This window comes from Prionailurus viverrinus, chromosome A2, assembly GCF_022837055.1.
Source record: "Prionailurus viverrinus isolate Anna chromosome A2, UM_Priviv_1.0, whole genome shotgun sequence".
NCBI lineage: Eukaryota > Metazoa > Chordata > Mammalia > Carnivora > Felidae > Prionailurus > Prionailurus viverrinus.
In genome coordinates, this window is record NC_062562.1 from 55109830 (window position 1) to 55134738 (window position 24909).

The 24909-nt window shown below is 43.0% G+C and overlaps 1 protein-coding gene, 1 non-coding gene and 1 pseudogene across 2 annotated transcripts in view; 2 read left to right on the forward strand and 1 right to left on the reverse strand.

The window, feature by feature from the left end:
- Positions 1–994: 994 nt before the first annotated feature.
- LOC125160685 (actin-related protein 2/3 complex subunit 3-like) lies at positions 995–1517 on the reverse strand (annotated as a pseudogene).
- A 16743-nt stretch (positions 1518–18260) lies between these two features.
- Positions 18261–24909, forward strand: part of WNT7A (Wnt family member 7A) — a 79271-nt gene continuing 72622 nt past the window's right edge. Inside the window, exon 1 of the mRNA XM_047850584.1 lies at positions 18261–18787. The gene's annotated coding sequence lies outside the window, so the exon portion shown is untranslated. The remainder of the gene's footprint in view (positions 18788–24909) is intronic.
- On the forward strand, positions 22510–22613 carry LOC125161363 (U6 spliceosomal RNA). Its single transcript, XR_007150576.1, has one exon. It is a non-coding gene; the product is annotated as a U6 spliceosomal RNA (small nuclear RNA).

Here is a 24909-nt window from a genome sequence, read left to right on the forward strand (position 1 = left end):
TTTCCACTGGGGACCCCATGGTTCTGCCCTCCCCCATCCTGTCCCTGTCACCTTTCTATAGACACTGAGATGACAGGCCTGTAGAAAGATGAGCTAATGACATCCTTGCCTTTAAACTGTGCAGATTCTTGGGGCGCCTGGGTGGCTCAGTCGGTTGAGTGTCCAACTTCGGCTCAAGTCATGATCTCACGGATTGTGAGTTCGAGCCCCACATTGGGCTCTGCGCTGACAGCTCAGAGCCTGGAGCTTGTTTCAGATTCTGTCTCCCTCTCTCTCTGCCCTGACCCCGCTTGTGCTCTGTCTCTCTGTCTCTAAAATAAATAAACAGTAAAAAAATATTACAAAAATATTTAAACTGTGCAGATTCTTCCGGTGTGCACAGGTCACCCTATGCATCCACCCAGATAAGTGTGAAAAACTTCCCCAGACTTTGAATCGGTGCCCGGGTAGGATCCTAGGCAGGTGGTGGAAGCGGGCAAATTGGATGTAATAGGGAAGTTTCTGGTAGCCTCTGATGAGCCATCCAGCTCTAACCATCTCCCACAGCTCAGAGGACTATTTTCTCTGCTGTGCACTGCGACCATTCATTTCTTGGAATAAAATGGCTTTCATTTATTTCCTTTATCAGTTCAGAAGGTACATATTATTATATTATCGACTCATTTTAAACTAAAACCTTACTAATTCATATTCATACTCATCTTGAAAGGGCACATTTCAGGTCTGGTCTTTATTTTTTTGGAATGTCAGAAATTTCTTTATTATTACTTGTTCTTATTAAGCACCAATTCAATACTGCAGAAAATTTCCAATTACTCTTCGACAATCCATTCTTCCCTCCCCCACCCAAATTCTTGATAAAGAGCTCTTCAAGCGAAGACACACTCTCTTCTCTCTTCTGTAAAAAACTTTATCAAATAAAGGCAAAGAAATGTGTTCATCTTGCTGTAAAATGCTGCCCATGGCTGTGGAAAAGTGTCTGCTCAGGCTCCTTTTATTGTCCAGGTCCTAAAAGACTCTCGTTCATGAACTGTCTCTTCACAAGCAAATCCACCACGTGCTGAGGGTCCAAAACTTTCTCACAAAGTCTCAGTCAAGTCTCTTGTTTCAGCTGCCGTAACAGGCCCTCATCACCTCATCATCCTGTTTGTTTGCAGGTTTGGCATAAATTGCATTAAGTGGAAAACCAGGCTCTCCAACAGTGGGAAAATTAGTGAATCCCAGCATATATATTTCTTTCTCACTTTGGATTTTGGAATTGCACTTTTGGAGTTTCTTTAGACACTCAGAAATGCAGACAGTTATATATATATCAAGGTTCTATCAGCTTCATTCTTAATCTCATAGCTTTGGAAGAAGACATTGGCCTTGAAGTAATAAATGGTTTCATCTACAGTATCTGTATCTTTTGTCTCTCCAGGGGCAGGTCCTTTGAACTGACTTCTGATAGGCAACAGTGCCATGCTTCCAGTGAGTTTGGTGTCAGGGTCCACGAGAGAAGAGTGGTAAGCAGGCATCTGGGAAACCGCCTGGGCTTCAACCTACAGGAGGAGGTTGGGCATCAGGTCTGGTTCTTAATTACTCAGTTGACGTCTCTCCATGAGTCAACTAGAACTATTATTTAATAAGTGTCTTCTATAATTTGTGTAATTAAGAAAACTCAGATTCTTTATTGGGAAATAAGGTTCTTTGTTCAAAAAATTGTTTTACAAAGCAAGTTTAACCTCATAGTACTATACGATATCCACCAGTATTTTCTCACGAAAACCTTTGTTGCCCCAGTTTTAATTTCACAGATTTCAAATTAATGGCATCAGCACTTAAGCTTGTGCCCTAACAGTTAGGAAATTTCAAATCACAGGACACTGGAAGTAAGGTTGCAACTAATTAAAAATAAAGAAAACAAAGTGATGATGATAGATGTCTCTTCTGCTTGTTTAAGAACACCATCTCCCAGAAATTTGTGAGAAAGACTATTTGGGTCCATTTATCTTTTCTCTACAATTTAGTTCATGTTCATTTAAAAAATTCCTCTACCCCTTTCATTTATGGATATGCCAGAACACATTTCATTAGGAAGAAAATTTACGACTCTGATCGCTATGTTTGGGTTTTAAGTTATTTTTTCAAACTTTAACTTCTCATGCATTTATTATGAAGAGGTAAATGTGAACTGATCTCCTTTCTTGTTACTGAAATACAAAGATTTTGGTGATAAATAAAAGTGAAATCAGTTTAGCAAAAAAGACATACTGCTCTTATTTCACCACTGTTTGGTTGATCAGGGAAACCAATTCTCATGTAGGACCATTTGAATTCCTGAGATTTGACAACTCTGTATTTGTGATGTAGTGCCTCTGGGATTTTAATGTTTATTTAATTTGGAGAAGTAATTACTCTTCTCATGATTCTTCTTCTTCTTTTCTTTCTTTCTTTTTTTTTCTTTTTGAGAGAGTGCGAGAGAGCACACACATGAGTGGAGGAGGAGCAGAGGGAGAGGGAGAGAGAGAATCTCAAGCAGGCTCCATGCTGCACATAGAGTTCCGAGTTGGGGCTTGATCTCACAATTGTGAGATCATGACCTAAGCGGAGATCAAGAGTTGGCCGTTTAACCGAGTCACCCAGGTGCCGCCAGGATCCAGTGGTTTTAAAGCAATGACCACCTCAACCATGATTTCTTGAATATTAGTTCATAGCAACTACACACTCCTGCCTTTCCTTCCTTAATCATTTCTATTTGTAGGACTGTAGTTCCCTTAATAACACTGAAAATAATGGGAGTCCTTCACCCCAATGCATATGATTGAAACTTGCTACTTGATCACTTTTATAATGTTACCTATTTATAAAATTCTATATTTTCTTTTTTAAAAGTCTATTTATTTATTTTTGAGAGAGAGAGTGTACATGAGGGGGGGAGGGGCAGAGAAAGAGGGAGAGAAAGAATCCCAAGCAGGCTCCACACTCAGCACTGTGCCTGACAAGTAGCTCACGATGATGCTGAGATCATGACCTGAGCCAAAATCAAGAGTTGGAGGTTGAAATACAAAGATAAAGAGAGAATTCTGAAAGCAGCTAGGGACAAATGGGCCATAACCTACAAAGGTAAACACATAAGGGTAGTAGCAGACCTGTCCACTGAAACTTGGCAGGCCAGAAGAGAGTGGCAGGAAATATTCAATACGCTGAATAGGAAGAATATGCAGCCAAGAATCCTTTTATCCAGCAAGACTGTCATTCAAAATAGAAGGGCAGATTAAAAGTTTCCCAGACAAAAAAAAAACCTAAAGGAATGCATGACTACTGAACCAGCCCTGTGGGAGATCCCAAGGGGGATTCTGGGAGTGGAAAGCAGCAAAGACTACAAAGGACCAGAGACATCACCACAAGCATGAAACCTACAGATAACACAATGACACTAAATCCGTATCTTTCAATAATCACTCTGAACGTGAATGGACTAAATGCCCCAATCAAAAGCAATCTATATGTTGCCTACAAAAGACTAATTTTAGACCTGAGAACACCTGCAGATTGAAAGTGAAGGGATGGAGAGCCATCTATCATGCTACTGGAAGTCAAAAGAAAGCTGGAATAGCCATACTTATATCAGACAAACTAGATTTTAAAACAAAGACTGTAACAAGAGATGAAAAAGGGCATTATATCATAATTAAAGTGTCTATCCATCAAGAAGAGATAACAATTGTAAATGTTTATGCTCCTAACATGAAGGAACACAAATATATGAATCAATTAATCACAAACATAAATAAATCTATACATAACAATACTGTAATTGTAGGAGACTTCAACGCTCCACTTACAATAATGGACAGATCATCTCGTCAGAAAATCAGTAAGGAACTAACGGCTCTGAATGACACATTGGATCAGATGGACTTAACAGATATATTCAGGTCTTTTCATCCAAAAGCAGAATACACGTTCTTCTCAAATGCACATGGAATATTCTTCAAAACAGATCACATACTGGGTCACAAAACAGCCTTCAACAAATATAAAAGGACTGAGATCATACCATGTATATTTTCAGATCACAACCCTATGAAACTTGAATTCAACCACAAGAAAAAATTTGGAAAGTCTGCAAATACAGGGAAACTAACATCCTACTGAAGAATTAATGGGTCAACCAGGAAATTTTAAAATATATGGAAGTAAATGAAAATGAAAACATGACAGTCCAAACCATTTGGGATGCAGCAAAGGCAGTCCTAAGAGGAAAACACATTGTAATCCAGGAATCTCTCAATAAGCAAGAAAAATACCAAATACAGGATCTAACCTCACACCTAAAGGAACTAGAAACAGAGCAGCAAAGAAACCCCAAAGCCAGCAGAAGAAGAGAAATAATAAAAATCAGAGCAGAAATGAACAATATAGAATCCTCCCCCCCAAAAAAAACAAAACCCAAAAACCAGTAAAACAGATCAATGAATCTAAGAGCTGATTCTTTGAAAGAATTAACAAAATGGATAACCCCCTAGCAAGTCTGATCAAAAAGAAAAAGGAAAGGGCCCAAATAAATAAAATCAAGAATGAAAGAGGAGAGATTACTACCACCACTGCAGAAATACAAACAATAATAAGAGAATATTATGAGCAATTATAAGCCAATAAATTGGGCAATCTGGAAGAAATGGACAAATTCCTAGAACCATATAAACTACCAAAACTGAAACAGGAAGAAATAGAAAATCTGAATAGACTCATAATGAGTAAAGAAATTGATTCAGTTATCAAAAATCTCCCAACAAACAAGAGTCCAGGGCCGGATGGCTTTCCAGGGGAATTCTACTAAACATTTAAAGAAGAGTTAACACCTATTCTTCTGAAGCTGTTCCAAAAAATAGAAACAGAAGGAAAACTTCCAAACTCATTCTATGAGGCCAGCATTGTCTTGATTCCAAAACCAGACAAAGACCCCACTAAAGAGGAGAACTACAGACCAATTTCCGTAATGAACATGGATGAAAAAATTCTCAATAAGGTACTAGCCAACCAGATCCAACAATACATTAAAAGAATTATTCCCATGATCAAGTGGGATTTATATCTGGGATGCAGGACTGGTTCAATATCCGCAAATCAATCAATGTGATACATCACATCAATAAAAGAAAGAATAAGAACCACACAATCCTCTCCATAGATGCAGAGAAAGCATTTGACAAAATACAGTGCCCTTTATTGATAAAAACCCTCAATAAAGTAGGGATAGAAGGATCATGCCTCCAGATCGTTAAAAGCCATATGCAAAAGACCCAACTTTAATATCATCCTCAATGGGGAAAACCTGAGAGCTTTCCCCCCAATGTCAGGAACAGAACACGGATGTCCACTCTCACCACTGTTACTCAACACAGTATTAGAAGTCTTAGCCTCAGCCATCAGACAATACAAAGGAATAAAAGTCATCCAAACTGGCAAGGAGGAAGTCAAACTTCCACTCTTCACAGACAACATGATACTCTATATGGAAAACCCAAAATATTGCACCAAAAAACTGCTAGAACTGATCCATAAATTCAGCAGAGTCACAGGATATAAAATCAATGCACAGAAATTGGTTGCATTTCCATACACTAATAATGAAGCATCAGAAAGAGAAATCAAGGAATCAGTCCCATTTACAATTGCACCAAACCCCATAAAATACCTAGGAATAAACCAAACCAAAGAGGTGAAATATCTATACATTGAAAACTATGGAAAACTTATGAAAGAAATTGAAGAAGACACGCACAAAGGAAAAATATTCCATGCTCATGGATTGGAAGAATACTGTTAACATGTCAATACTACCCAAGGCAATCTACGTGTTCAACGCAATCCCTAACAAAATAACACCAGCACTCTTCACAGAGCTAGAACAAACAACCCTAAAATGTGTATGGAACCAGAAAAGATGCCAAATACCCAAAGCAATCCTGAAAAAGAAAACCAAAGCAGGAGGCATCACAATCCTGGACTTCAAGCTATATTACAAAGCTCTAATCATCAAGACAGTATGGTACTGGCACAAAAACAGACATACAGGTCAACGGAACATGCGCTAGCGACTGAGCCTATCAGATGCCCCAGTAAGAAAGTCTCTTGAAAACAGTAAGAGATAAAAGATACATTCCATATTGGGAAACAATGATTTGGATGACCATGGATTTCTCATCAGAAATAACAAATGTCAAAAAACAGTGGAAAAATATCTTTAAGTGGTGCCAACCCCCCCCCCAAAAAAAACCCTCCCAAACCTGTTCTATATCCAGAAAAAATTTTCCTTCAGGAATAAGAGTAAAATGAATTAATTCTCAATTGAAGTAAAACTCAAAGAAGTATGTGCCGGCCAATCTGCTCAATGAGAAAGGCTAACGTAGTTCATCCTGAAGGGAAATGATCCAGAGGGAAAGTCAGTACTTCAGGAATTAAAGTAAAGCCCAGAAATGGTAAATAGCAAGATAAGTAGAAAATACGACCTCTTATTTCTTCCTAGATTTTCATTAAAATATACAAGGGCTGTTTAAAGCAAAATTTATAACATAGGTTAGTGGCTGTTTCACTCCGCGTATGTGTACCACATAAGACAGCAGTGGGGTCATGATGAACCCACACGGCGTCCCAGTTCTGAGAATTTACATAAAGTGGTACTTTATTAATTCTAAGTAGATTCTAAAAAGTCAGATACGTATATTATAATTCTCAGGGCAGCAAGAAATAAAAATGTTCAAAGACATATTGCCAAAATGCCGTGTGATAAGTTAGAATAGTGATATTATTAAACTGATTCAAAAGAAAGCAGGAGAAGAGAAGAATAAAAAACAGGAGAGACAAACAGACAATACATAAGAAAATGACAGCTCTCAATCCGACTGTATCCATAATTATATGAAATGTTACTAATATAAACAATCCAAAGGCAAAGATGGAGAGTGATTTAAGAAAAAGAAGTCCGTGACAATAAATTATATTCAGAAAAGAAAAAAAGAAAAAAGACAAGTCCATATTATATGTATTCCAAAATAGGAATACTTTAAAACAGGAAGTGAGAGACATACCATGTAAAGAGTAAGGAGAGGAAGTCCCGGGCGGTTATTCTAATATCAGGTGAAACAGACATAAAGGCAAAGCAATTTTTTACCTCTTCAAAAGTGGGATAAAATACATAAAACATAAAATTTAACATCTTAACCGTGTTGAAGAGGCACTAAGCCCACGCACAGTGCTGTGCAGCCATCACCACTGTCCACCTCTAGAACTTTTCTCATCTTGCATAGTTGAACTCTGTCCCCATGGAACACAACTCGCCGTTGCCCCTCCCCCAGCCCCTGGCGGCCACCATCCTATTTTCCATCTCTGAATTTCACTCTAGGGACCTCATGTAAGTGGAATCGTTCAGGATTCGTCCTTTTGTGATACGCTCGTTTCACTGGGCACAACGTCCTCAAGGTTCATCCATATTGTAGCCTGTGTCAGTTTCCTTCTGACCCTCAGAAGTCCCCTTCCTCTGTTTCCTCTGGCCAGAACAACATGGTTTCTACTATTCACTAGAGAAAAGAAATGGGAAACTCATCCTCATGTAGGATGCATCTTCTGGTTTTGGCTCGCGCCACAATTGGCCTGCTTTTGTTGACTTTTCAGAGGCCTCGGACAGTTGCCTCTTACGGTTCCCCCAAGATTTAGCTGTCGTTAGCAAAAACAACAGGTTTCAATAGCAGAATTGGAACTCTTCCATCAAATTTCAATTTAAATTTCTTCCACATTATTTTTATAATTTTCATATGGATATGATGTAATGAAAGTTTTCCTTCGTATTAGTTTGGACTTCAAATTCTACGAATGTGAGTGATTCGGAATCTATACATTCTCTAGTTATTTCTCAAGAACAAGAAGGAAGCAAATAATAAGTCATTCATAAAATAGTCCCAAGAATAAGATAAGCTACATATGAGCGAAAAATCTAAATTTTCAGAACATTCAGAAACCTAATTTCTGGTGAAATTAAGTGTCCAGATACTGTAATAACCAACAATCCAGATATTGTAATAACCACATATGTAATATAAGTATGAAAATATTAAAGACATAAATATAAGACTTAAAACATGAACAAAGATCCAAAATACTCTAAAAATGAACCAGATTTTATGCAGGGGAGCAAGTTTCCCATTTCTTGGCTCCCATGCATTTTTTTTCTCCTGAATTGGCCCGGCAGTAGTAACAGAAACCACATCCATCTGGCCCATGGATACAGAAAAAGGACCTTTGAGGACCAGAGAGTGTGGGAGAGAACTCCAGAGGAGAGAACCAGAAAAGGGGTCCTAGTTCCGTGTAGGCCCGGCAGTGTCCCAGCCAAACCCCTGACCACGTATGGCACACATACAGAATAACAGAGCAATGTGATCTAGTACACAGAATCTGAACTAGACATATAGGTTGATGGACCCAAACCAGGTTGATTGCCTTCTTCAGCAAAACAACATCTCAAAAGGCATATACCAGGCCTGAGAACACAGCATAATACTCACAATGTCTAAATATAATTCAAAAGGACTCAATATACAAACAGGAAAATGTGACCAATTGGAAGGGATAAACACAATCAACAGATGCCAGACTTATATAGATGTTGAAAATATATTACTATTTAAGTCACTCTGTTTGTGGTCTTGTTAGAGCAACTCTAGAAATCTACCAGGGGTTTTCTTCTGATGTGGAATAGAGTGTGACTTCTTGAAGAATGCTTTACCAAATTCATTGCTTTTATAAGGATTATCATCTCTGCAGAACTTTGGTGGCTAAGGAGTTTTAACTCCTGGATCTATAGCTTCTCACTTTCATTAAAATCAGAGGGTTTCTTTATAGTATGACTTGTTTGCTCTTTTCCCTAGTGAAGGCCTTCCTACTTTTATCACACTTACGGGAATCTCTCCACTTTATTAATCCCTTGAGATCTTATGAGGTTTGTTATGACTGAAGGTTTTCCCATACTGATTACATTTTAGAAGTTTTACTCCTGCATGGCTTGTGCAATAGCACAGAATAATTTCCCACATTCGCTGTGTCCGTAAGAATTCACTCATGCCAGCAGTTTCTCTCATCTTCGCCTAAACTACGTTTGAAATGCCCTCAAACAATTACGGGATATTTTTCTTAGAGGAATAAGCTCTGAGCTCAGATACAATTGGATTTCCACTTTGACCATATTCATGTCCTTCCTGCGCAGTCCAGTGCTTTCTTGAAAATGAATACAACTGGCTTGAAATCTCCTTTTCCATAAATGGTACAAATAACTCTTCTTTGTGAATACTCTTGTAATCTACCTCGGCATATGCTTTGTCAGAAGAGCCCTGTTGTCTGTTTGATACTCTGGTTTCAGGTCTACTTTTCCAGTACTAAAACTCTCAAGTGCAAACAGTCCCTTCCCTGTCTGAAAAAGTATCCATCCTAAGCCAATTGGTACAAAAATGGACAAAGCGGGGAAGAGAACATTTGAATTATTTCAGATACGATCTTCTATGATGCAGCAAACCCATAAAGCACACACAAGAAGTTAGCAGAAAACTGGAGAGCTACTAGAAACTAAGGAGCTTAGAGAGATGTCAGGGAGAATGGCAGAGTTAAGTACCTCCAATTCCTGCTTCATAAAAGCAACGAGGACATCAGCAAAAAATAGTCCAAATCAACCCTTTCAGACTCTTGAAATTAACCAAAAGCTTGTAATAAGAGAGCATTTATTCAAGAAAGGCGGCTGGATGTGGGTTAAGCACAGCACACTCTGGGGCATTTAAATTGCTCTATTCAGACCCTCTTCTCCTTGTCTGTGGGTATTTTTGAAAGTCAAGAGCCAGCAGTCATGGTGAAAATCCACAGCCCAGCAGCCAATGGAGGGGAAAGAACGGGATGGAACACATTCAAAGCCCCATTCCAAGAGAATTATCTTTATTTCATCTGTCTGGAAGTTCCTGAGATAACCCCACTCGAAAGCTTTCTCTTTATTTTATCTTCCTCAGGATTACCCACAGTGAGAAGTCTTTGTAACAGGGCCCTGGGTCAAAAACAATCAGCAGCAGTTCAGCCACGTGAGGTGGTGATAACAGGAGGAGGTAAAAATCAAGCTAACCAAAACCTTCTAAAAAGTATAATCTGGAGAAAATCTGGAGAACAAGGGTCAATGGGGGGATCCGAATTCCAGGGGAATCTAAAAATCACGAGCACATACAGGGTATTGTTCACACTCAGGGATACAGGTATGCCAGGAAAGGCGTGACGAGGCTGAGTTCTCTCGCCTGTGGCCGGTCATGATGCTTTGTGCAAGCAGGGAGCAAAGACTAAGACAGGATTATAAAGTGACTTGCAGTGTTGAAGCCAATGCCCCAACACACACAGTGCCGCTCAGTCAACTCCGAGACATATTAGCTCCATGCTTTTAAGAAAATCTCTCTCCAACCAATTACCAGCTGACCGATGTGGTCAAATAGCCAGTATTTCAGTGGCCACAATGAGAAAAAAAATATTATGGACTTTACAAATTCAGCCGAATCCCACGGCCCCAATATTAGCAATGTTAACATCCTGGGCAGGTATCCTTTTATCCTGTTTTCCTTAGAGAAATACTACCTATAGTTGCTGCCTCTAAACTTAAAAAAAATTTTTTTTTAACGTTTATTTATTTTTGAGACAGAGAGAGACAGAGCACGAATGGGGGAGGGGCAGAGAGAGAGGGAGACACAGAATCGGAAGCAGGCTCCAGGCTCTGAGCCATCAGCCCAGAGCCCGACGCGGGGCTCGAACTCACGGACCGCGAGATGGCGACCTGAGCTGAAGTCGGACGCTTAACCAACTGAGCCACCCAGGCGCCCTGCCTCTAAACTTTTTAAATAATGTTTATTAATGTTTGAGGCTGGGAGGGGCAAAAGGAGAGGGAGGGAGACACAGAATCCAAAAGAGGCTCCAGGCTTGAGCTGTCAGCACAGAACCTGACACAGGGCTCGAACCCATGAGCCATGAGATCATGACCTGAGACAAAGTGGGACGCCTAACCACCTGAGCCACCCAGACACCCCTGATTGTTGCCTCTAATTCCTTCACTCCCATTCTCCCAAATCTCATCGTCCCCCTTGGTGTCTCTGTTCACTGCCTCAGTAAACAGTGTCTCATTTTGAGCACAAGGTGGTGTCATCCTTCTTGAAATCACCTCTTCTCTGAAATCCCTGTCATTACATTTACCTGGTTTGCCATCTGCCAGACTGAATGCCCTTTCTGTCTCCTTCACGCACTTTCCTCTCTCCCTAAAGTTGGTGTGCCCAGGACTCAGAGTGAGGTCTCTATGCTTCTGTCTGCACCTGCAGTCTCATGGCATTAAATATTATCCAACTCCCATGACCTCCTGTCTTCTTCCTACCTGGAGGGCTCTCCCCATGGATATCTAAGAGTATCTCACGCTAACAATGCAAACATGGAAGTCCTCCTGCCCTGGGGAAAAAAACTGTCTCTGTTTTTCCTGCCCCAAGTCTCTTTTCCTCTTTGTCCAGGAGCAGGTGACATGAGCCTTCTGTGTTGTTGTCACGAGCATGCTATGAAGGCGTACGCTCAGAAGACACACAAGTCGTGTCTTTCCACGAGGCCAGTTTAAGTCAGTCATCAAGCAGGGCTAACATAATTCTAAAGCAGGTTCAGGATTCCCAACCCAGTGACATTGCACCACGTGATTCACTTGGCTCCTTACATGGCACACAAAGGAGAACACCAGACAAGTCACACAACAAACGAGCTAACACACGGGGGGTAGGAAGCTAAGGAACCAAACGCGAAGTCAGTGTGTGGGCTCACAGCCGAGATGAGGCCTCGGTCCGGTCCGGGTCAGCTCTCGGCACTTACTGCTTATTATGTTCAAGCAGCGAGGGATCCCAGTTCTGTTTGGAGATCAGTCAGGCGGAGCCTTCGGCATCAGCTACCTTTCTGAAGCGGTCAGGCAGGGGTCAGTGTCTGAGGAGTCCGACAGCTTGCTGCCAAAATCCTCCCCCTTTAAAGGGATTTCATCAGTGTTGGGCCCCTGCAGACCTCCGCTGCTTCTGCCTGTTCTCAGTTCTGGGGTGTCATCAGCTGGCGCTGGTCTCAGGGATATCTGGTAGCTGCGGTACGCTTGGCTGCTTGTGTCATTGCTTGACTCAGGGACCTGCTTGCTCTCTACAATTATCAGCAAGGGACCTGCTTGCTCTCCACAATCTTGCTCTCTACAGTTATCTAAGCCAAAAGCTCAGGAATCATCTTTAGATGCTTTTCTCCTGTATCTGTCATACTTATCCATCAGCAAACCCTGCCTTCTTTAGAGCCAAAATAATATACGGTAAAACCTTGGTTTGCGAGCATAATTCGTTCTGAAACGGGCTTGTAATCCAAAGCACTTGTATATCAAAGTGAATTTCCCTATAAGAAATAACGGAAACTCAGATGACTTGTCCCACAACCCAAAAATATTCATATAAAAATGACTACAGGGGCGCCTAGGTGGCTGAGTTGGTTGAGCATCCAACTCTTGGTTTCGGCTCAGGTCATGATCTTGTGGTTTGTGAGATCAAGCCCTGTGGTGGGCACTGCGCTGACGGTATGGAGGCTGCTTGGGATTCTCTCTCTCTGCCCTTCCCCCACTCACGCTTGCTCTCTCTCAAAATAAACTTAAACATTTTTAAATGATGATAATACTGTAATATAATACAAAATAATAAAGAAACTATAAAATGTAAAGAAAAATAAATTAACCTGCACTTACCTTTGAAAAACTTCCTGAGTGGTGTGAGGGAGACAAGAGAGAGGAGGGTTATTGTGTAGGACAACTTTCATTATCACTAATGGAGTCACTGCAATCTATTGACTCAATGGAATCTTTTTTTCTGCATGGGGGCCATTGTATACGCTTGCATGAATGTTGACTACAGCACCGTATTAATAAACTCCTGTCAGATGCTGTATTTAATGTAACTGGCAACAAGGCAGCAGAGGAAAGGGTCTATGTCTGCAGGCAGCCTGACCTAGAATGAAGCAAAGCATTCCTAAGCTTACTCTTGTATGGAAAAGCAAAGGACTGTCCATAGGTGCTTTGAAGTGACAAAAAATACAGGAGTGCCAGTTGTGGGCACCCTCCAATGTTCTGAAAAATCACGGATTTCTACCAAACATCATGGTGTGAGACTGAGCATCTGAGCATGGGAGATGATCACCCACAATCCTGCAGGGAGAGAGAGGGAGGGAGGGAGAGAGGGAGAGAGAGAGAGAGAGAGAGAGAGAGAGAGAGAGAGAGAGAAGAACCACTGGCTCAGTTGTGATCACATGACATTCAGCATCACGTACTACTACTCACATTACAAGACATTGCTCGTTTACCAATTTAAAAATTTGGGGTGCCTAGGTGGTTCAGTCGGTTGAGCATCCGACTTCGGCTCAGGTCATGATCTCACAGTCCGTGAGTTTGAGCCCCGCATCGGGCTCTGTGCTGACAGCTCAGAGCCTGAAGCCCGCTTGGGATTCTGTGTCTCCCTCTCTCTCTGCCCCTCCCCTGCTCATGCTCTGTCTCTCTCTGTCTCAAAAATAAGTAAAAACATTAAAAAAATAAAAATAAAGATAAAAAAATAAAATGTATTAGAAATGTTTGCTCGTCTTACAGAACACTCCCAGAACAAGTTACTCGAAATCCAAGGTTTTACCGTCTACCCCAAATCCAAGCGCTTTTAGTCTATCATCTAGTCACATGCCATGACACAATATACATTCTACTGATACCCATGTCTATTGTGGCAAGATCTGCCAGGTGCTCACAAATCCTCACTTCCCAGTCTCCCTGAACTTACTTCAGACCACATGACTGGGTTCATGCTGCTGGAAGAAGGAAACAGGTAGCATATGCTGCCCCCAGCTTCAAATGTCCCCCTCAGTCTTCCTCTCACAGGCCGGAAGCAGCGGTCGAGGAGTTGGCAGAGCGACAAGCTGTTCCAGCCCAGACCCCAAACCACCTTCTGGGGTTGCTGCCCAGAGTTGCCTCCCGAGCACATCACACCATGCAGTGTGAGGAATAAAATTTTTTATGTTAAGCAACTGACATTTGGGAGCTTTCTGGGCACTGCAGCCGGCATGTACCCTAATGGACGGACACATATAAAAAGCACATGTAGAGACCGATCCACGTGGACCAGTAGCTACCTCTGGGACAGCGCTTGAACTGGGTGCATCAGACAAGGTGAACCTCAGCCTAATCTACAATGTTTTTATTTTCACAAGGATAATGAATGTATACATTTTAGGTGTTGATAACAAATTTAAAAGACAATCCCTGGGGGCACCTGGGTGGCTCAGTTGGTTGAGCATCTCACTCTTGATTTTGGCTCAGGTCATGACCCCAGGGTTGTGGGATTGAGCCCCGTGTTGGGCTCTATGCTGAGTGTAGAGCCTGCTTAGGATTCTCTCTTCCTCTCTCTCTCTCTCTCTCTCCGCTCCCCCCCCCCCGTTTCTTAGCCCCTCCCCCCCCCACTTGCATGTTCTGTCTCTCTCTAAAAATAAAAAAAATAAAAATTTAAAAAGACAATCCCTGAATTCCCCTCCTCTTTCTCCTGGAAAACTCTATTCCCGAACTGCCTTTCCCTTACTCAGCTCCATGGTTCCCTGGGCTCCATGCCTTGGCTCAGGGCTAGGGCAGGAAAGGATGAGATACAGTCAATGAATCAGTCAACAGACACCAGCACCAATCCCTTGGGCCCTGGACTGTCACAAACTGGACAGGACGAGGTAAATGAGTCATGTTCCCTGGCCCTGGGCAGCTTTCTCATCAGAGTGGCCACTCTGTGCAAAGAACTGTGCTGTATTACAAGCTCACATGCTGAAGATGGGACTTGTCTGGGACACAAGGGAGCCGACTCTCTGGGTCTGTCTCTTCATCAGTGTCCAAAGCTAGCAGGGAGGCAGAACAGAAAGGATAATTGCATCAGGGCGAGGACAGAATGTGTGCTCAGATCAAGGAGAAAGGCCACAAAAGTAGAAGTGATCAAATCAGGAGCACCTAAAGAAGACACGCCTAAGGTGGGTCTTCATGGCTGAGCACAAGCTCAATGAGACAGCAAGAGTAAGGGAAGGAGCATGCAAGTCGGCAGGACCCACATGTGCAAAGCATAAGAGGTGAAATGATCCTTTACTGTCAAGACACCGATGGCCTCACTCTGTTATAAACTCAGGGTGTGTGCATGGGAGAGGCACTCTGGGCAGGCACCCCTGTGTGAATTTGGACTTGATCCACAGGGCTGCCACCACCACTGTGTAGATTGCATCCTTGGGTGTCTGGCCACAAGGGCAAATGGGGCTGAAATCCAATCAACTCAATCCACCAAGCAATGCACCGTGGCACTTGTTTGACTCTACCCGGAGAAAGGGATGGCTTTTTCTCACTTCCCAAATATGCTGTGGAGTCTGACAGCAGCCTTCATTATCCTGCCCCCAACACCACAGCTTTCAAAGCCTTTTCACTTGTCGGATCTCACTGAATGAATTCTCACAACTCCGTGGAATAGGGATTATGAGCACGATTTCACAGATGAAGAAATAAGGCTGAGAGGTGGAGGAGGACAAAACTCTCCAAAGAGGCACTACTCAATTCCAGGGAGTCTACTCAGGTCAAAAGATCTTGGAAAATGGGGTGCCTGGGTGGCTCAGTTGGTTGAGCGTCCGAGTTTGGCTCAGGTCATGATCTTACAGTTTGTGGGTACGAGCCCCTCGTCAGGCTCTGTGCTGACAGCTCAGAGCCTGGAGCCTGCTTCCAATTCTGTCTCTCCCTCTCTCTCTCTGCCCCTCCTCCACTTGCAGTCTTCCTCTCTCTCTCTCTCTCTCTCTCTCAAAAAAAAAATAAATAAATAAATAAAAATTTAAAAAAATTAAAAAAAGATCTTGGGGACAAATTAATGAGACTGTTGGCCATTTGCCCTGTGCAAAACACAGGCTTGACAAATACAACTAAAGTTCATTATACACATTGTGCAACATGACCAGAAACAGAAATCTGAACAAGGCAAAATAATAGCTTTTAATAATTCTAATATTTCCTTTCATTCTATTAGACTGTCTTTGGTGGAAACTCATCTATAAAAGGATGGACTATCCCCTCACTATCTGGCAGCAGAGACCAGGTCGTGACTGCTTCATGACATCAAGCAAAAATCCATTTTGTGGCCCCTCCTACGATGGGGAGGGGCCTACAATTTCACACATCTGAAATGTTAGATATTTCACCAAGAAACCAAGGCAAGTAACACTATCTGATTTTTACCTAATATTACTTGGGTGGAAGATAAATGGGACTTTGCGGGGGAAAAAATCCTTCTGATGGAATTCTTTTTCCTGGTTTATGAAAAAACAGCCTGACGAAGGGAAGGGGATGTTCCCAACCTTGGCCAAGGTCCCTGAAGCATCCAGGCACCAAAGGTTGTACAAAGAAGCTATGAGTGAATTCGGACTCCGAACTAGCTTCTGAGTACCACTATGGGGCTTGTTGTCCAAGGATAGATGATGGTACCAAAACACTGGGTAGGTAAGCGTCCCTGTTTCTATCTGGAACATTAATGAGATACATAAAATTCATCGAGAGTTGTACTAGAAACACCTAACCTAAGTTTATAAAACAAGTTGTCGAGGGTCTTTCTAAAAGTTCCAACAACCAAGCCAGTTTACAGGTAGCCAGTACTCAGGGGCTACTGGAGAAAGCTTTGAATACAGTTTCAGCGCCATCGTGTGTCAGTATCGAGATCAGCATTTCTAAACAAGAAAAAGAAAAAAAAACATACAGCAGAGGTATGAAGGAGTTCATAGACTCTGGGAGGGGTGAGTAGCCAGGTGTTCCTGAAAATTTAGGGACGGAAGGGAGATGCCAATGGAGAAACAGGCTGGGGCCAGCTCCTGAAGGAAGCCTGTGTTTCACAGGCACTGAAGGGCTGTTAGCACCTCAGTGAGGTGATCAGATGTGTGTTTTAGAACACTTCAGGTGCAGGCATACAGGCATGGGCTTCAAGAAGGCATCAGGTGCTTATGGGGTCAGCATGTCCAAGCCTATGCTTACTATCGGAATTCTTGGGCCAGATCATAGGAATAGCTGCCTTCTACCGGAACACGAGCAGGGATTATCGGCTGACTTGCTCACATCTCTATCCACACTGCCTAGAACCTTAAGAGTTCTTCTTAAAAAATGAAAGGGGCCCATTTCACAATAGAAAGACGCCATGATAATACTGTCAAAGTGCAGATCCCCTACCCCATCCATCCCCCCAGGCACCTTTGTGAGAATAAGGCATCTCACAAGCCTGACCAGCAGGCATCAGTCTCCTAACCTTACAGGTGAAAACAAGGAGGCTGAGCGAGGTTGCCCTGCTAAGAGCAAAGACCCTCTCCCCATCTGTGACTCCTTCACTGCTCAGGCCCCAGAGAGCTCCTGTTTCATGTAAATATGTTGGACTTTGGGACCAGGCAAGGCTTAACCGTGTGTCAGTGGTGTCACACATGTACCCTCTGGACCTCCAGGTTATGGCATCTACCGCACACCCGGAAAATGAGGCTTAATTATGGTTCCAGAAAAACGGTCTTTCAAGTGACATTCCCCAGGACGAACCCCAACGAGAGAGGGAACATTCAATCCCCCTAGAAAATATAAAAACTCCGCATCATCCCCTGAGGGGGAGGGCTTAAGAAAGGCTGCGTCTTCTGCCTCCCTCCATTACCCTAATTGTACAAGGGGGGAAACTGAGGCCACCAAAGAAGAGAGTCTCTCTGAAGCTACTTCGCAGGCTCGGGAAACCGGAGTGCACGGCTTTCCCATGGGTCCTGGAAAGGAGGGGTCCAGGGACGATGTGCTACAGGATTTCCGGGGCAGCCTCACCTCTGCACGCTCCCATCGCCTCCGCTAGCCGCGACCCACTCGGCTTCGTTCCTGTCACCCGCTCGGCTCCACGTGACTCTCTGCGCTGACGCTCGCCTCCTCCTGGCACCACTCGGCTCCACCCGACTCGCTCCGGGCACCAGTCGGCTCCACTCGGCCTCTCTCGGCTCCGCTCGGCCCCCGTTCGGCCCCTTTCGGCCCCGCTCGAGGCTTCGCTCGGCTCACACGTGCTTAGCCTCTGAGCCAGTGGAATCTCGTAATTTCTCACCTTCGCTGTGGCTAGTCATGCCGCCTGCTGGGTCGGGCCAGGCCCACCTCGGGTTGTGTCGCGCACAGCTCGGCTCCACCGGGCACACCTCGTTCCCTTCTTCAGTCGCCTACGAAGCTCCCCCGCACGCCCGTGCACCTGCCAACTCCTCACTTACCGGTGGTCCGCTCTGGGGGAATTGGTCCCAGGTGACCCCGAAAGGGTCTCCCAGGGTTTACGTCATCGCGGTGGCCTCGCGGACTGAGGGACGGTTCTGAGTTTGGCGGACTTGGCGTCGCGTCCAGGGCCTCCCATGTCACAACTGGATGAACTTGGGGCACCTCCCCTCTCTGAGTCTCCGTCTCTCCATCTGCACCAGGAAGCTGTTGAAAATTCCGCTCTCCTGAGGCTACTTGGAGGATTCAGGAGCCTGTGAGCACGTGTGAAAAGCCATGTATGTGCTGAGTGAGTGTGGACGCAGGATGATCTCCGGCCCAGCATCCTCCGGGAGCATTCAAGACCAAACTGGGCGTGTTTTAGAAGACCTGGCTCTCTGCTTTGCCCCAGTGGTTTGAGCCCATCGCTTAGACGCGCTGAACCCGTTTCCTCTCCTTAAGGTAGGCATAGCTCCTTAGCGAACAAGAACCGTCTGCGCTCGCCCTGCCCTCCAGCCCAAGACGGCTCAGAAGGAGGCTGCACAGGTGTCAGTCCCGTTTCCCATCCTTTAGAAAGTTGGCCTGGGGCAAGGATAGCCTCTTATAACAACTGTGTGTGTGACTGAGATAGATTCATTGCAGAAACATTTAGTAGCTTTGAACTCGGTGCCGGGAAAACGGCAACAGTTGGCGGCTTGAGTTGTAGGCTGCAGAAGCTGAATTTACTAATTTGCATAAAAACAGTTGTTGGAAGGATACCGGCGAGATAGTGGAATGGGGGGTGCTTGAAGACAAGGGTCGGTAAAGCAGGAGCGGGGCTGTCCCAGGTGGTTTAGGTGCCCCAAACTTCTGAGCAGTCACTCCTGGACACTGCTGCTTTTTGAAGGCTGTCTCTAACCTTTTCTGCTGTCTGAGCTGTCCCTGCTCAGAGTCTGTGTGTCTGGAGAAGGAGTCTGATTAATGGGGCATAGGTGTCAGGACCTGTTTCACATTGGAGTAGGTTTTGAAGGATGAGTAGAAAGTTACTGAAGGGAAGGGGACCTTCTAGGTAGGAGCTGCGTGTACAGGGCATGTCCAGCACAAGGCAGGAATCTTGGGGCGGTCTCAGAAAGCTGCTTCCCACACTGTGCTGCGTGCTTGCCTGGTTATCTTAGTCAATGCTCATGAGAACCCTACAGAAGTAGGTATGATTAATTTTTTTGTCTTGTAAATTATTTTTTAAATAATTATTTTTGTCTTATAAATTATTTTTTAAATAATTATTTTTTAAATAAATTATTTTTTGTCTTATTAATTTTATTGTCTTATAAAAATAGGAAATGCTTTGTAAAGAATCCACACTATACAGCAAAATACTGCCAAAATGGGAGGGGGGCTCACATATATTCAAGTACCCCAGATATGCAGGAATAATATTAGGCAACATCATTCCAGATATCCTTCTAGGCATATATATTGCAGGAGGGAAGAAGGAGAGAAGGAAGGAGAAAGTTTGGGTGGAAGGAAGGTAGGGAGGGTAGAAGAAAGGAAAGAGGGAAACGAAAGAATTTTATAAAGTGGGATCACACTCTGTATGCTAATTTTTTTGTTGATTTCCATTTGTAATGTTTATTTTAACAACTACAAATATAAACTTGAGTCCTGAGTTTTTATTTAACTAATTATGAAATAATGAAATAATGTTATCATGAATAACGAGATAATGTTAAATAATGAAAAATTTCCAAATCTTTTTTTTTTTTAATGTTTACTTATTTTTGAGAGAGAGACAGACAGAGCATGAGTGGGAGAGGGGCAGAGAGAGAGGAACGCACAGAATCCAAAGTAGACTTCAGGCTCCGAGCTGTCAGCACAGAGCCCACGCGTGGCTCAAACTCATGAACTGATAGATCTTGACCTGAGCTGAAGTCAGACGCTTAAATGACTAGGCCACCCAGGTGCCCCTCCAAGTCTTTAAATATGCTTTGGAAGCAACATTATAATGGCTGCATAATATTCTACCAAGTTCATGAATTATAAATCATAACTTATTCTCTTATTTACCTAAAGTTGGACATTTTGATTATTGCTAATTCTCACTGTTATAAATAACATTGCAGTAAACATCTTTGCATATGCATATATTTGTGAACCTATCTCTGATTATATCTTTAGAAGTAGGATTACTCATTTAAGGACTGTGACTATTTTTGAGATGATTTTCAGTTTGCTTTCCTAAAATTAGTATTAATTTATAACCTCACAAATAATGCATGAGTGCCTGTTTTTTTGTTTTGTTTTGTTTTTATTTTAGAGAGAGAGAGCGAGGGTGGGAGCACGTGGGGTGGGGGAGAGGGGCAGAGAGAGAGAGAGAGAGAGAATATCTTAATCAGGCTCCATGCTCAGCAGGGAGCCCGATGCAGGGCTTGATCCAATGACCCTGGAATCATGACCTGAGCCAAATTCAAGAGTCAGATGCTTAATGGACTGAGCCACCCAGCTGCCCCTCATGAATACTTGTTTCAGTGAGTATTGAAAATTCACATTTAAAGTATATTTGGTCAAGTGTACAGATTATAAATAGTATTTTATTGTGGCTCTATTGCCTATTTCTCTAGGATTGAGTTTGGTGATTTTTTATATATTTGTTCTAATTAATGTTTTTTCAATCAAGAATTGGCTGTCCATGTTCTTCTTTATTAGAGGAATCGTGATTTTTAGAGCCTTTTTTTTTAAATTTTTTTTTTTTTTTCTCAACGTTTTTTTTAATTTATTTTTGGGACAGAGAGAGACAGAGCATGAACGGGGGAGGGGCAGAGAGAGAGGGAAACACAGAATCGGAAACAGGCTCCAGGCTCTGAGCCATCAGCCCAGAGCCTGACGCGGGGCTCGAACTCCCGGACCGCGAGATCGTGACCTGGCTGAAGTCGGACGCTTAACCGACTGCACCACCCAGGCGCCCCTAGAGCCTTTTATTATGTATCAAGGGTAGCTACCTCTAGTCAAAATTATTTTTACCTAAGTGAATATGTACTTGAATATTTTGTGTATAGTTTTGTGTTTGCTTTTTATAATGTACAGAAATTTTAACTTCATTACATCATTTTTTTCCTTTGTGATCTCTTTCATTGCCTTTATCTTATCTTAGAAAAGATATCTTTTTACCTTCATGCCAGTTAAAAGACACATCTGTTTTCACCTAGTGTTTTAGAGTTTTATTGTTTACACTAAAATCTTTAATAAGCCCCTTACTATGGTGTAAGTTAAATGCTTAGTTATTCTTCACTAAGTAGTTTTCCAAAAATCTTTTTGAGTCAATCATCCATCTCTTTTCCATTTGCTCATGATGCTTCTTCACAGTACACCTATTTCTTATTCTGTATGCTAAATTTTAAAATAACATATGGAGCTTACTGATTTTTAATTTAACGAAAGAAAAAGCATTTAATGGAAATAAAAGCAGTTCTAACTTTACTCGTTGGTTTGTTACCGTATCAGATATTATTTCCTACAAGACCCCCCAAGATTATGAAGAATATTAAGAAGTTGGGGGTCATGTATTTTTTTTTTAAATTACACATTTCACTCCGCTCTATTTTTCCCTGCCGTGAAGGATGAGAAAAGTAAGGCCCTCACACTCTTCCCTGCCCACGCCCAACATTCTGCTGCTGGGCTATTGTTTTTATAATGCCAAGGTCTGTGATAATCACATTTACTCTGCCACCTCCCTTCCCTTGGATGTTTAGACCTAGTTCTGAGTTTATTTGGAAGCACTGCTTACCTCTGGTCCTGTTACTTTGTCTTTTCCCTCCAAGTTCCCTGTCTAACTGTATCTCTTGGTTGACATAGTCCCACTGACAAATGTGACCTCAGGCTTGTTCGAAGACACTTTGCCCGTGGCAAAACAGTGCAACAGTCAAGATTCTCATCTATATTCGCCTGACTTCAGAGACAGTGCTCAGGAGAGCAATGGGAGCCATGAGTTTTAGTTTTAGGGGGCATGGGGGAGGCACGCCCTCTTTCTGAACCTTCTGAGGAGGCCAGAGGAGCGTGGATAGGAACCCATGGCTAGCTCTACTCCAAGGGATCACATTCAGGACTGGGATTTCTGTGGTGCCAGGAAGTCCTCAGCCCTCTTAGTGGGTCCTCTTAGCATAGCTTTATCTGGAGTCTGATGACTATGGACAGAAAGTAGAAAAATGAGTGTGCTCGCTTTGGGGGCACATATACTAAGGTTGGAACAGCATAGAAATTAGCATGGCCCTTGCGCAAGGGTGACACACAAATTCGCGAAGTGTTCCACATTGAAAGAAAAGAAAAGAAAAACAGTAGAACAATGAGGTGGTCCAAAGCATCTGTTTTCCTTCTATCAGAAACAGAAATTCCCCAGCCAGAAGCCTAAACAACAAGAAGTCTATCTTCTTTTCACTTGGGGGAAAAATGAAAGCCCAGAGTTGCCTTCTGGGCTGCAAGGGCGGCTCACCCAGGCCGGTGAGTCCCAGGATCCTTCTAGTTTTTCATTCTGCCGTTCTCGAGATGGCAGCCCGAGGACCACAAAGAGGGGAAAACGCAAGGGACAAAGAACCTGTGACTTCCATCTACATCTCAGTGGCCGCCACAGAGCCATGGCCACTCCTAGCAGCAACAGATGCTGGGATCTGTACGTTTTTAAGTCTGTCAAAAGACAGAAGCTTTGTCTCCTGATAACTGATGTTTCTTATTTTGTTTTATTTTTATTTATTTTTTGTTCCAGTTTTTATCGAAATTCCAGGTAACATAAGGTATTATATCAGTTTCAGGAGAATTCAGTGATCCATCACTTCCATAGAACACCCAGTGCTCATCACAATAAGTGCCCTTCTTTTTTTTTTTTTTTTTTAATTTTTTTTTCAACGTTTATTTATTTTTTTGGGACAGAGAGAGACAGAGCATGAACGGGGGAGGGGCAGAGAGAGAGGGAGACACAGAATCGGAAACAGGCTCCAGGCTCTGAGCCATCAGCCCAGAGCCTGACGCGGGGCTCGAACTCGCCGACCACGAGATCATGACCTGGCTGAAGTCGGACGCTTAACCGACTGCGCCACCCAGGCGCCCCAATAAGTGCCCTTCTTAACACTCATCACCCATCTAGCCCATGCCCCTCCCACCTCCCCTCCATCAGCCCTCAGTTTGTTCTCTGTCCTGAAGAGTGTTTTATGGTTGCCTCTCTTCTCTTCCCCCCAGGTTCATTTGTTTTCTTTCTTAAATTCCACATATGAGTGAAATCATATGGTATTTGTCTTTCCCTGACTGACTTATTTCACTTAGCATCATACATTCTAGGTCCATCCATGTGGTTGCCAATGGCAAGATGTCATTCCTTTTGATGGCTGAGTAATATTCCATTATGTATCTAGATAGATAGACATGTATATATCTATCTATTCCATTATATATATATATATTTCTCTCTATTTAAAATTAATAAATACATATACATATATATACCACATCTTTATCCGTTCATCAGCCAATGGACTTTTGGGTTCCCTCCCTAGTTTGGCTATTGTTGATGATGCTACTATAAACACTGGGGTGCATGTGACCCTTCAAATCTGTCTTTTTGTAGCCTTTGGGTAAATAGCCAGTAGTGCAATTGCTGGATCATAGGGTAGTTCTATTTTTAACTTTTTAAGGAATCTCCACACGTACTTCAGAGCGGCTGCACCAGTTTGCATGCCCACCAACAGTGCAAGATGGTTCCCCTTTCTCCACATCCTCGCTAACATGTGTTGTTTCCTTGTTTTTAATTTTATTCATTCTGGCAGGTCATGATAAGTGATATTTCTTCATCGCTTTTTAACCTATGGTGATAACACTCACGTTCATATATTTGTTTGAAATGCCAGATGTGACTCTGGCACAGAGCCAGCTGTAGTGGGTACAGTGGTGAAGTGACAAGGTGCTTGTCCTCACATGGGTCGCTTGGGGTGCTCACATGTGCAAAGCGCATAATATGTGTTACTCCTTTTAGTTCTCATAACAGCACTGGGAAGTAAGTACTGTCATCCCGATCTTATGGGCAGGTAAACAGAGGTTCTGAGAGGCTAATAATCTATTCAAGGGTCCATACTTATATAACATGGCCAGAATCCAAACTCATGTTGGTCTCCTCCAAAGCTTTGGCTCTTAACAATTATTCCACACTAGCGGTTTCCATCACTGGCTGCATCCAATGCCTGGGACCTATCCCTCAGATTCCGATTTAATTGGTTGGAGGTGAAGCACAGACATCAGTAAGACTGTATTATCTTATTTAAAGCGCACAACAACTGGAGATGGAGGTATTTTTCTCTCTACTTAAAATTAGGTAAACTAAGATCCGGAGAGGTAGATTTACTTGCCCAAAGTTACACAGCAAGTTCACAGTGGAGCTGGGATGTGGGTCCACATCTCCTCACCTTCTCCAAAGAGCTGTCTTTGGCTCCAGAAAAGGGTGACTTCCATAAAGTTGTGAGGCACACCGGCCAACCCCTCTGCTCCAGCCAGCCCAGAATCCTCACTGGGAATGTGTGTGCCTGAGGGGCAGGGCACCACGTGGGAGCTGGGTGATAAACAGGTCAGGT